Source organism: Lampetra fluviatilis, chromosome 71 (assembly GCF_964198595.1).
Source record: "Lampetra fluviatilis chromosome 71, kcLamFluv1.1, whole genome shotgun sequence".
Taxonomy (NCBI): domain Eukaryota; kingdom Metazoa; phylum Chordata; class Hyperoartia; order Petromyzontiformes; family Petromyzontidae; genus Lampetra; species Lampetra fluviatilis.
Window position 1 is genome coordinate 2,381,879 of NC_136345.1, and position 12,707 is coordinate 2,394,585.

General features: G+C 47.6%; 1 long non-coding RNA gene across 1 annotated transcript; it reads right to left on the reverse strand.

Annotated features, from left to right (window-relative positions):
- Window positions 1–1,726: 1,726 nt before the first annotated feature.
- LOC144952920 (uncharacterized) lies at window positions 1,727–11,319 on the reverse strand. The gene is made up of 2 exons (XR_013640716.1): window positions 11,243–11,319; window positions 1,727–6,410 (listed from the first exon to the last, which is right to left on the reverse strand). It is a non-coding gene; the product is annotated as an uncharacterized LOC144952920 (long non-coding RNA).
- Between the last annotated feature and the right edge of the window lie 1,388 nt (window positions 11,320–12,707).

Genomic DNA, 12,707 nt, shown 5'->3' on the forward strand with positions numbered 1-12,707 from the left:
CATGCGGGCTACATGACCCAGCCAACGCAGCCTTGCCTGCCGGAGGAGCTCACCGATGGAATTTGCCCAGATCTTTCAAGGATTTGTGAGCTCCTCACACAATCCAGCCTGGTTAAACCCAGGATGGATCGTAGGCAGGCCAGCCTAAATGTTTCCAACTGGCGAAGATGCTCCATTAGGGGGGTCCACGTTTCGCAAGCGTAGAGAAGGGAGGGAATGACCGTGGCCGAGAAGACCGGAAGCTTCGTGCGGAGCGACAGACCAGGTAGCTTCCACACAGCGTTACGCAACCGATGAAAAGATATTGCCGCTCGACTGATTCGGAGTGAGACCTCTGCTGATTAACTGGAGCCGGTCATAAGCACACTGCCCAGGTATGGGAAACTCTCCACTCTCTCCACAACTTCCCCATCACCGATTGGGAGTTGTGGGGGTGCAGTGTCCGATGGTACAAAATACCCAGGCAGGTGCTTAGTTTTGGTGGGGCTGATGGTAAGGCTGATGGTGCGGCAAAACAACCCCCTACCTCCTCGCGGTGCCGGACGGGCAACTCTGTCGTGGGCAGTGCTGTGGGGGGAGGGCCAATTCCGATTGGCCTTGCCCCTCATGGCGTCTGTGACCACCACAGTGGCTAAACGGGGGCTCTGGACGGGTGCGAGGGGCTTGTAACCCCTCCACCTTCAATTAATTACCACTAAACTACGATATAAACAGGTACACACACAGGTACACACACAGGTACACAAACAGGTACACACACAGGTACACACACAGGTACACAAACAGGTACACAAACATGTACACACACACAGGTACACAAACAGGTACACACACACAGTGTACACGCACAGGTACACACACACACAGGTACACACACACACAGTGTACACACACACAGGTACACACAGGTACACACACACACAGGTACACAACAACAACCGACATTCGCCACTAAGTAGCGGTGACGTCACCACGACGCTTGTGCCAGGCCATGTGCACCTTGAGGCCACGTGAAGTGTCGAACGCACGCTGGCAGGTCACGGGGCAGACCCAGCAGGTGCCACGGGTCGACTGACTGAGATGACCGAGACGACTGGTTGATGCACCACCTGTGCCCCCTACTGTGCCAACTTGCTGCGCTTTAGCCACCCGGCGCTCCGCTCGTTGTTGTGAGCGTCGCTCCTCCGCCCTCCGTTGTTGTTGGAGGGCGACTGCCTCCAACTGCCCAGTAGCGTCCTTCACGAGCCTCCTCCACTGAGGCCGATCTTGACACCGCTGGTACCGGTCATCGGCAACTCCACTCAGCTCCACATCCTCCTGTACCACATCTCTCCATCTCTTCTCTAGCCCGTGCCACTCACTCACCCAATCACCCACCCACTAACCTCCCCACCCACTCACCCCTCCACTCACCCACCCACCCACTCACCCCCCCACCCACTCACCCACCCACTCACCCCACCACCTACCCACTCACCCCCCCACCCACCCACTCACCCCCCCCCACCCACTCACCCCCCCCACCCACCCACCCACTCACCCCCCCACCCACCCACTCAACCACCCCCCACCCACCCCCCCCACTCACCCCCCCTCTCACTCACTCACACCCCCCACCCACCCCCCACTCACTCACTCACCCCACACCCACCCCCCCACTCACCCCCCCTCTCACTCACTCACATACCCCCACCCACCCCCCACTCACTCACCCCACACCCACTGCTTGTTTTGATTGTTTAATGCAATTCACTGACGATACCAGAGCGAGAGACCCAGAGAGTACTAAACACGTAGCTATAGACGCCTTGCGCCAGTCGGCCCGTCACCCCCAGGTGCTTCGCCTCTACTGCAGGCGTATGGCTTAGACAGTGTCAGTGTGTGTGTCAGTGTGTGACTGCGTGTGTCAGTGTGTGACTGCGTATGTGTCAGTGTGTGACTACGTGTGTGTCAGTGTGTGACTGCGTGTGTGTGTGTCAGTGTGTGTGTGTGTGTCAGTGTGTGACTGCGTGTGTGTGTGTCAGTGTGTGTGTGTCTGTGTGTGACTGCGTGTGTGTGTGTGACTGCGTGTGTGTGTGTGTCAGTGTGTGTGTCAGTGTGTGTGTGTGTCAGTGTGTGTGTGTCAGTGTGTGTCAGTGTGTGTGTGTGTCAGTGTGTGTGTGTCAGTGTGTGTGTCAGTGTGTGTCAGTGTGTGACTGCGTGTGTGTGTGTCAGTGTGTGACTGCGTGTGTGTGTGTCAGTGTGTGTGTGTCAGTGAGTGTGTCAGTGTGTGTCAGTCAGTGTGTGTGTCAGTGTGTGTGTGTCAGTGTGTGTGTGTCAGTGTGTGTGTATATGTGTATCTGTGTGTATGTGTGTATGTATCTGTGTGTATGTGTGTGTATGTGTGTATGTTTCTGTGTGTGTAGCTGTATCTGTGTGTGTGTCAGAGTGTGTGTGTGTATATGTGTGTATGTGTGTGTGTATCTGTGTGTGTATGTGTGTGTGTATCTGTGTGTGTGTGTATCTGTGTGTGTGTGTATCTGTGTGTGTATGTGTATCTGTGTGTGTGTATCTGTATGTGTGTATCTATGTGTGTATCTGTGTGTGTGTATGTATCTGTGTGTATCTGTGTGTATGTGTGCATCTGTATGTGTGTGTAGCTGTATCTGTGTGTCAGTGTGTGTGTCTGTGTGTGTGTGTGTATCTGTGTGTGTATCTGTGTATGTGTGTGTGTGTGTATCTGTGTGTGTATCTGTGTGTGTGTATGTGTGTGTGTGTCTGTGTGTGTGTGTATCTGTGTGTGTGTATCTGTGTGTGTGTATGTGTGTGTGTATCTGTGTGTATGTGTGTGTATCTGTGTGTGTGTATCTGTGTGTGTGTGTGTATCTGTGTGTGTGTATCTGTGTGTGTGTGTATCTGTGTGTGTATCTGTGTGTGTATATGTGTGTATGTGTGTGTGTATCTGTGTGTGTGTATCTGTGTGTATGTGTGTGTATCTGTGTGTGTGTATCTGTGTGTATGTGTGTGTATCTGTGTGTGTGTGTATCTGTGTGTGTGTCTATGTGTGTATCTGTGTAGCTGTGTGTATGTGTGTGTGTATCTGTGTGTGTGTATCTGTGTGCTGTAGAAGCATTTTCCCACTGCAGTGCACGCGACATTAAAGCGCCACGGATTTCCTCGTCACGGCCAGCACAGAAACCCCAGAAACCGGCCACGAAACCCCCAAAGGAATGAATACCGATTATGTTAGTAACCACATCAACATTAACATCATAAACATCATCATCATTAACATCATCATCATCAACAACATTAAAATCATAAACATTAACATCATCATTAACATCATCATCAACATCATCATTAACATCATTAACATCATCATCATCATTAACATCATCATTAACATCATCATCATCAACATCATCACCATCATCATTAACATCATCAACAACATTAACATTATCATTAACATCATTAACATCATCATTAACATCATTAACATCATCATCAACGGTAAACTTAATTGACCCTTAATTGACGAGTCGTTAGCAGTGCATAGTGAACCAATTTGCTATTTAGTTGACGTCATGAGCTGTGGTGTGTGTGGGGTGTGTGTGTGGTGTGTGTGTGGTTTGGGTGGAGTGGGTGGTGTGTGTGGTGTGTGAGTGGTGTGTATGGTGTGGTGTAAGTGTGGTGTATGTGTGTGGTGTGTGTGGTGTATGTGTGTGGTGTGTGTGGTGTATGTGTGTGGTGTGTGTGGTGTGTGTGCTGTGTGTGTAGTGTGGTGTGTGAGTGTGGTGTATGTGTGTGGTGTGTGTGGTGTATGTGTGTGTGGTGTGTGTAGTGTGGTTTGGGTGGAGTGGGTGGTGTGGTGTGTGTGGTGTGTGTGTTGTGTGTGTGTAGTGTGTGTGTAGTGTGTGTGTGGTGTGGAGTGTGTGGTGTGTGTGTGTGGTGTGTGTGTGGTGTGTGTGTGGTGTGTGTGGTGTGTGTGTTGTGGTGTGTGTGTAGTGTGGTGTGTGTAGTGAGTGTAGGGTGTGTGTGTGGTGTGTGTGTGGTGTGTGTGGTGTGTGTGTATTGTGGTGTGTAGTGAGTGTAGTGTGTGGTGTGTGTGTGTAGTGAATGTAGGGTGTGGTGTGTGTGTGGTTTGGTGTGTGTGTGGTTTGTGTGTTGTAGTGTGTGTGTAATGTGGTGTGTGTAGTGAGTGTAGTGTGTGTGGTGTGTGTGTAGTGTGGTGTGTAGTGTGGTGTGTGTATGTGTGTGTATAGGTGCTGATGCTGCTGCTACTGGCGATTAACAGCACTTGCCCCTACAGCCCTGTGGGGGCTACCCGGGGGAGCTTTGATTGTTGTTAGATTGCTTTGATCTCTTGCGGCGAAAGCGATCAGTGTCATAATCTCATTTGCATAATCGGGCATCACCACGCCCCCTTGGTGGTGATGGTGGTGGTGATGGTGGTGATGATAGTGGTGGTGATGGTGGTGATGATGGTGGTGATGGTGGTGGTGATGGTGATGTTAAGAGGGTGGTGATGATGGTGGTGATGATGGTGGTGGTGATGGTGGTGGTGGTGATGATGATGGTGGTGGTGGTGGTGATGATGGTGGTGATGTTAAGAGGGTGGTGATGATGGTGGTGGTGATGATCATGGTGGTGGTCGTGGTGGTGATGATGATGGTGGTGGTCGTGGTGGTGATGATGGTGGTGATGATGATGGTGGTGGTGATGGTGGTGGTGATGTTAGGATGGTGAGTAGGTAAGCAGAGTTGGTGCAGTCAACCCATGGCACCTGCTGGGTCTGTCACGTGACCTCCTCCTCCTGCACCTAGCCTGGCACAGCAGTCAACCCATGGCACCTGCTGGGTCTGTCACGTGACCTCCTCCTCCTGCACCTAGCCTGGCACAGCAGTCAACCCATGGCACCTGCTGGGTCTGTCATGTGACCTATCAGCGAGCTCTCGACACTTCCCATGGCTTCAAAGTGCACCTAGCCTGGCACAAGCACAGTTGTTCTCGTTGTAAAGTGGGTGAGTGGGTGGGTGAGTGGGTGAGTGAGTGGGTGGATGGGTGGATGGGTGGGTGGGCGGATGGGCAGATGGGTGAGTGGGTGGATGGGTGAGTGGGTGGGTGTGTGTGTGTATGATCATCACCACCGTCACCACCATCACCACCATGACCATCACCACCATCACCACCATCACCGTCATCACCACCATCACCATCACCACCATCACCACCATCACCACCATCACGACCACCACGACCACCACGTGGTATATCCACTACTAGATGTATCGGCAACCTCCCTAACCCGACCTCTCCTCGTCCACCATCCAACGTCACTCCGACTCCCACCGCTCCATCTCCTACCAAGTCGCCCTTTAAAGATTGCAGCGAGCGACAGCAGCCACCACCGCAATGCCGCTACTCACTCACCCACCCACACACTCACCCACTCACTCGCTCACTCACCCACTCACTCACACACTCACACACTTACTCACTCACTCGCCCACTCGCTCACTCACCCACTCACTCACTCGCTCACCCATACAGCCACTCACTCACTCACCCACTCACTCACTCACCCGCCCACTCACCCGCCCACTCACTCATCCGCCCACTCACCCACGCACTCGCTCGCCCACTCACTCACTCACCCACTTACTCACCCACTCACCCACTTACTCACCCACTCACTCGCTCACCTGCTCACTCACCACTCAAACACTCACCCACTCACATTCTCACTCATCCACTCACCCACTCACTCACTCACCCACACACTCACACACTCACCCACCCACTCACCTACTCACCCACTCACTCACTCACTCTATCACTCACCCACTCGCTCACTCACCCACTCACTCACTCACGCACCCACCCACCCACTCACTCACTCCCATACTTACTCACCCACTCAACCATCAGCTCGCTCGCTCGCTTGCCCGCTCGCTCACTAACCCACTCACTAACCCACTCGCTCACCCACTCACTCACTCACCTGCTCACTCACCCGCTCACCCGCTAACCCGCTCAGCCACTCACCCACTCAACCATCAGCTCACTCACTTACTCACCCACTCGCTCATTCACTCACCCGCTCACTCACTCACCCGCTCACTCACTCACTCGCTCACCCACTCACTCACCGGCTCACCCACCCACCGGCTCAGCCACTCACTCACTCACTCACCCACTCACCCACCCGCTCAGCCACACACACCACTCCCCCAGGGCACTGTAAGTGAGTTTTTTGCCCCCAGGGCACTGCGAGTGACATTCTGCCGCCAGGGCACTGCGAGTTACATTCTGCCCCCAGGGCACTGCGAGTGACATTCTGCCCCCGGGGCATTGTCGCTTGGCGTTACTGAGGCGGCTTCCTCTGCTTCGCCTTGAGCTCTCGCAGCCAATCAGGACTCGGGCCGCTGTGGGGGAGAAGGGGGAGAGGGGGGGGGGGGAGAGGGGGGAGAGGGGGGAAGGGGGGAGAGGGGGGGAGATAAATTAATGGGCTAATGAGTGAGTGAATGAGTGAGTGAATGAGTGAGTGAATGAGCGAGTGAGTGAATGAGTGAGTGAAAGAGTGAATGAATAACTAAGTGAATGAGTGAATGAATGAGTGAATGAGTGAGTAAATGAGTGAGTGAATGATTGAGTGAGTAAATGAGTGAGTGAATGAGTGAGTGAGCAAATGAGTGAGTGAATGAATGAGTGAATGATTGAGTGAGTAAATGAGTGTGTGAATGATTGAGTGAGTAAATGAGTGAGTGAATGAGTGAGTGAGTGAGTGAATGAGTGAGTGAGTAAATGAGTGAGTGAGTAAATGATTGAGTGAGTGAATGAGTGAGTGAGAGAATGAGTGAGTGAACGAGTGAGTGAATGAATAAGTGAGCGAGTGAATGAGTCAGTGAATGAGTGAGTGAATGAGTGAGTGAATGAGCGAGTGAGTGAGTGAAAGAGTGAATGAATAACTAAGTGAATGAGTGAATGAATGAGTGAATTAGTGAGTGAGTAAATGAGTGAGTGAGTAAATGAGTGAGTGAATGAGTGAGTGAATGAGTGAATGAGTGAATGAGTGAGTGAGTAAATGAGTGTGTGAATGATTGAGTGAGTAAATGAGTGAGTGAATGAGTGAGTGAGTAAATGAGTGAGTGAGTGAGTAAATGAGTGAGTGAATGAGTGAGTGAATGAGTGAGTGAGAGAATGAGTGAGTGAACGAGTGAGTGAATGAATAAGTGAGCGAGTGAATGAGTGAGTGAATGAGTGAGTGAATGAGTGAGTGAGTAAATAAGTGAGTAAATGAGTGAGTGAGTAAATGATTGAGTGAGTGAATGAGTGAGTGAATGAATAAGTGAGCGAGTGAATGAGTGAGTGAGTGAGTGAGTGAGTGAATGAGTGAGTGAATAACTGAATGAGTGAGCGAATGAGTGAATGAGTGAGTGAATGAATGCGTGAATGAGTGAGTGAATGAGCGAGTGAGTGAATGAGTGAGTGAAAGAGTGAATGAATAACTAAGTGAATGAGTGAATGAATGAGTGAATGAGTGAGTAAATGAGTGAGTGAATGATTGAGTGAGTAAATGAGTGAGTGAATGAGTGAGTGAGCAAATGAGTGAGTGAATGAATGAGTGAATGATTGAGTGAGTAAATGAGTGTGTGAATGATTGAGTGAGTAAATGAGTGAGTGAATGAGTGAGTGAGTGAGTGAATGAGTGAGTGAGTAAATGAGTGAGTGAGTAAATGATTGAGTGAGTGAATGAGTGAGTGAGAGAATGAGTGAGTGAACGAGTGAGTGAATGAATAAGTGAGCGAGTGAATGAGTCAGTGAATGAGTGAGTGAATGAGTGAGTGAATGAGCGAGTGAGTGAGTGAAAGAGTGAATGAATAACTAAGTGAATGAGTGAATGAATGAGTGAATTAGTGAGTGAGTAAATGAGTGAGTGAGTAAATGAGTGAGTGAATGAGTGAGTGAATGAGTGAATGAGTGAATGAGTGAGTGAGTAAATGAGTGTGTGAATGATTGAGTGAGTAAATGAGTGAGTGAATGAGTGAGTGAGTAAATGAGTGAGTGAGTGAGTAAATGAGTGAGTGAATGAGTGAGTGAATGAGTGAGTGAGAGAATGAGTGAGTGAACGAGTGAGTGAATGAATAAGTGAGCGAGTGAATGAGTGAGTGAATGAGTGAGTGAATGAGTGAGTGAGTAAATAAGTGAGTAAATGAGTGAGTGAGTAAATGATTGAGTGAGTGAATGAGTGAGTGAATGAATAAGTGAGCGAGTGAATGAGTGAGTGAGTGAGTGAGTGAATGAGTGAGTGAATAACTGAATGAGTGAGCGAATGAGTGAATGAGTGAGTGAATGAATGCGTGAATGAGTGAACGAGTGAGTGAACGAGTGAGTGAACGTGTGAGTGAATGCGTGAATGAATGAGTGAGTGAATGAGTGAGTGAATGAGTGAGTGAATGAGCGAGTGAGTGAATGAGTGAGTGAAAGAGTGAATGAATAACTAAGTGAATGAGTGAATGAATGAGTGAATGAGTGAGTAAATGAGTGAGTGAATGATTGAGTGAGTAAATGAGTGAGTGAATGAGTGAGTGAGCAAATGAGTGAGTGAATGAATGAGTGAATGATTGAGTGAGTAAATGAGTGTGTGAATGATTGAGTGAGTAAATGAGTGAGTGAATGAGTGAGTGAGTGAGTGAATGAGTGAGTGAGTAAATGAGTGAGTGAGTAAATGATTGAGTGAGTGAATGAGTGAGTGAGAGAATGAGTGAGTGAACGAGTGAGTGAATGAATAAGTGAGCGAGTGAATGAGTCAATGAATGAGTGAGTGAATGAGTGAGTGAATGAGCGAGTGAGTGAGTGAAAGAGTGAATGAATAACTAAGTGAATGAGTGAATGAATGAGTGAATTAGTGAGTGAGTAAATGAGTGAGTGAGTAAATGAGTGAGTGAATGAGTGAGTGAATGAATGAGTGAATGAGTGAATGAGTGAATGAGTGAGTGAGTAAATGAGTGTGTGAATGAGTGAGTGAGTAAATGAGTGAGTGAGTGAGTAAATGAGTGAGTGAATGAGTGAGTGAATGAGTGAGTGAGAGAATGAGTGAGTGAACGAGTGAGTGAATGAATAAGTGAGCGAGTGAATGAGTGAGTGAATGAGTGAGTGAATGAGTGAGTGAGTAAATAAGTGAGTAAATGAGTGAGTGAGTAAATGATTGAGTGAGTGAATGAGTGAGTGAATGAATAAGTGAGCGAGTGAATGAGTGAGTGAGTGAGTGAATGAATGAGTGAGTGAATAACTGAATGAGTGAGCGAATGAGTGAATGAGTGAGTGAATGAATGCGTGAATGAGTGAACGAGTGAGTGAATGAGTGAGTGAACGTGTGAGTGAATGCGTGAATGAATGAGTGAGTGAATGAGTGAGTGAATGAGTGAGTGAATGAGTGAACGAGTGAGTGAATGAATGAGTGAAAGAGTGAGTGAATGAATGAGTGAATGAGTGACTGAATGAGTGACTGAATGAGTGACTGAATGAGTGAGTGAATGAGTGAGTGAACGAGTGAGTGAATGAATGAGTGACTGAATGCGTGACTGAATGAGTGACTGAATGAGTGACTGAATGAGTGAGTGAATTAATCAGTGAATGAATGAGTGAGTGAATGAGTGACTGAATGAGTGACTGAATGAATGAGTGAATGAGTGAATGAATGAGTGAAGGAGGTCACCTGGCGGAGGCTCCCCCGGGGCCCTTGAGGGAGCGAGTGAATGAGTGAGTGAATGAGTGAATGAATGAGTGAGTGAACGAGTGAGTGAACGAATGAGTGAGTGAATGAATGAGTGAATAAGTGAGTGAATGAGTGACTGAATGAGTGAATGAATGAGTGAGTGAATGAGTGAATGAGTGACTGAATGAGTGAGTGAACGAGTGAGTGAACGAATGAGCGAGTGAGTGAACGAGTGAGTGAACGAATGAGTGAATGAGTGACGGAATGAGTGACTGAATGAGTGAATGAGTGAGTGAATGAGTGAGTGAATGAGTGAGTGAACGAGTGAGTGAACAAATGAGCGAGTGAGTGAACGAGTGAGTGAACGAGTGAGTGAACGAATGAGTGAATGAATGAGTGACTGAATGAGTGAATGAATGAGCGAATGAGTGAGTGAATGAGTGAGTGAATGAGTGACTGAATGAGTGAATGAATGAGTGAGTGAACGAGTGAGTGAACGAATGAGGGAGTGAGTGAACGAGTGAGTGAATGAATGAGTGACTGAATGAGTGAATGAGTGAGTGAATGAGTGAGTGAATGAGTGAATGAATTAGTGAGTGAATGAGTGACTGAATGAATGAGTGAATGAATGAGTGAATGAATGAGTGACTGAATGAGTGAATGAGTGAAGGAGGTCACCTGGCGGAGGCTCCCCCGGGGCCCTTGAGGGAGCGAGTGAATGAGCGAGTGAATGACTGAATGAGTGAATGAATGAGTAAGTGAATGAATGAGTGAATGAGTGACTGAATGAGTGAGTGAACGAGTGAGTGAACGAATGAGCGAGTGAGTGAACGAGTGAGTGAACGAATGAGTGAATGAGTGACTGAATGAGTGAATGAGTGAGTGAATGAGTGAGTGAATGAGTGAGTGAACGAGTGAGTGAACAAATGAGCGAGTGAGTGAACGAGTGAGTAAACGAGTGAGTGAACGAATGAGTGAATGAGTGACTGAGTGAGTGAATGAATGAGTGAATGAGTGAGTGAATGAGTGAGTGAATGAGTGACTGAATGAGTGAATGAATGAGTGAGTGAACGAGTGAGTGAACGAATGAGCGAGTGAGTGAACGAGTGAGTGAACGAGTGAGTGAATGAATGAGTGACTGAATGAGTGAATGAATGAGTGAATGAGTGAGTGAATGAGTGAGTGAATGAGTGAGTGAATTAGTGAGTGAATGAGTGACTGAATGAGTGAATGAGTGAAGGAGGTCACCTGGCGGAGGCTCCCCGGGGCCCTTGAGGGAGCGAGTGAATGAGTGAGTGAACGAGTGAGTGAACGAATGAGTGACTGGATGAATGAGTGAATGAATGAGTGAATGAATGAGTGAACGAATGAGTGAATGAATGAGTGAAGGAGGTCACCTGTTGGAGGCTCCCCCGGGGCCCTTGAGGGAGCGAGTGAATGAGCGAGTGAATGACTGAATGAGTGAATGAATGAGTGAACCAATGAGTGAGTGAATGAATGAGTGAATGAATGAGTGAATGAATGAGTGAAGGAGGTCACCTGTTGGAGGCTCCCCCGGGGCCCTTGAGGGAGCGAGTTCGCGTGATGGGGGTCGTGGGGTCGGCCCCTCCCCTCGGCCCCTCCCCTCTCCCCACCCTCATCAGCACCCTCTGTGCCATCACCAACAACATCATCATCAACATTAACATCACCACCACCACCATCATCAACAACAACATCATCATCATCATCATCAACAACAACAACATCATCATCATCAACATTAACATCACCACCACCACCACCATCATCATCATCAACATCACCATCATCATCAACATCACCAGAAACATCACCACCACCACCACCATCATCAACAACATCACCATCATCAACAACATCATCATCATCAACAACATCATCAACATTAACATCACCACCACCACCACCACCATCATCATCAACAACATCACCATCATCAACAACATCACCATCATCATCAACATCACCAGAAACATCACCACCACCATCATCATCAACATCAACAACATCACCACCATCATCAACAACATCATCATAAACATCATCAACATCATCAACATCATCAACATCATCAACAACATCAACATCATCACTAACATCATCATCATCATCACCACCACCACCATCATCAACATCATCAACATTAACATCACCATCACCACCACCACCATCATCATCATCACCAACAACATCAACATGATCAACATCATCATCAACAACAACATCATCAACATTAACATCATCAACATTAACATCACCACCACCACCATCATCATCAACAACATCATCATCATCATCAACATCATCATCATCATCAACATTAACATCACCACCACCACTACCATCATCATCATCAACATTAACATCACCACCACTACCATCATCATCAACATCACCATCATCATCAACATCACCAGAAACATCACCACCACCACCACCACCATCAACAACAACATCACCATCATCAACAACATCATCATCATCATCATCAACAACATCATCAACATTAACATCACTACCACCACCACCATCATCATCAACAACATCACCATCATCAACAACATCACCATCATCATCAACATCACCAGAAACATCACCACCACCATCATCATCAACATCAACAACATCACCACCATCATCAACAACATCATCATAAACATCATCAACATCATCAACATCATCAACATCATCAACAACATCAACATCATCACTAACATCAACATCATCATCATCATCACCACCACCACCATCATCAACATCATCAACATTAACATCACCATCACCACCACCACCATCATCATCATCACCAACAACATCAACATGATCAACATCATCATCAACAACAACATCATCAACATTAACATCATCAACATTAACATCACCACCACCACCATCATCATCATCATCAACAACATCATCATCATCATCAACATCATCATCATCAACATTAACATCACCACCACCACTACCATCATCATCATCA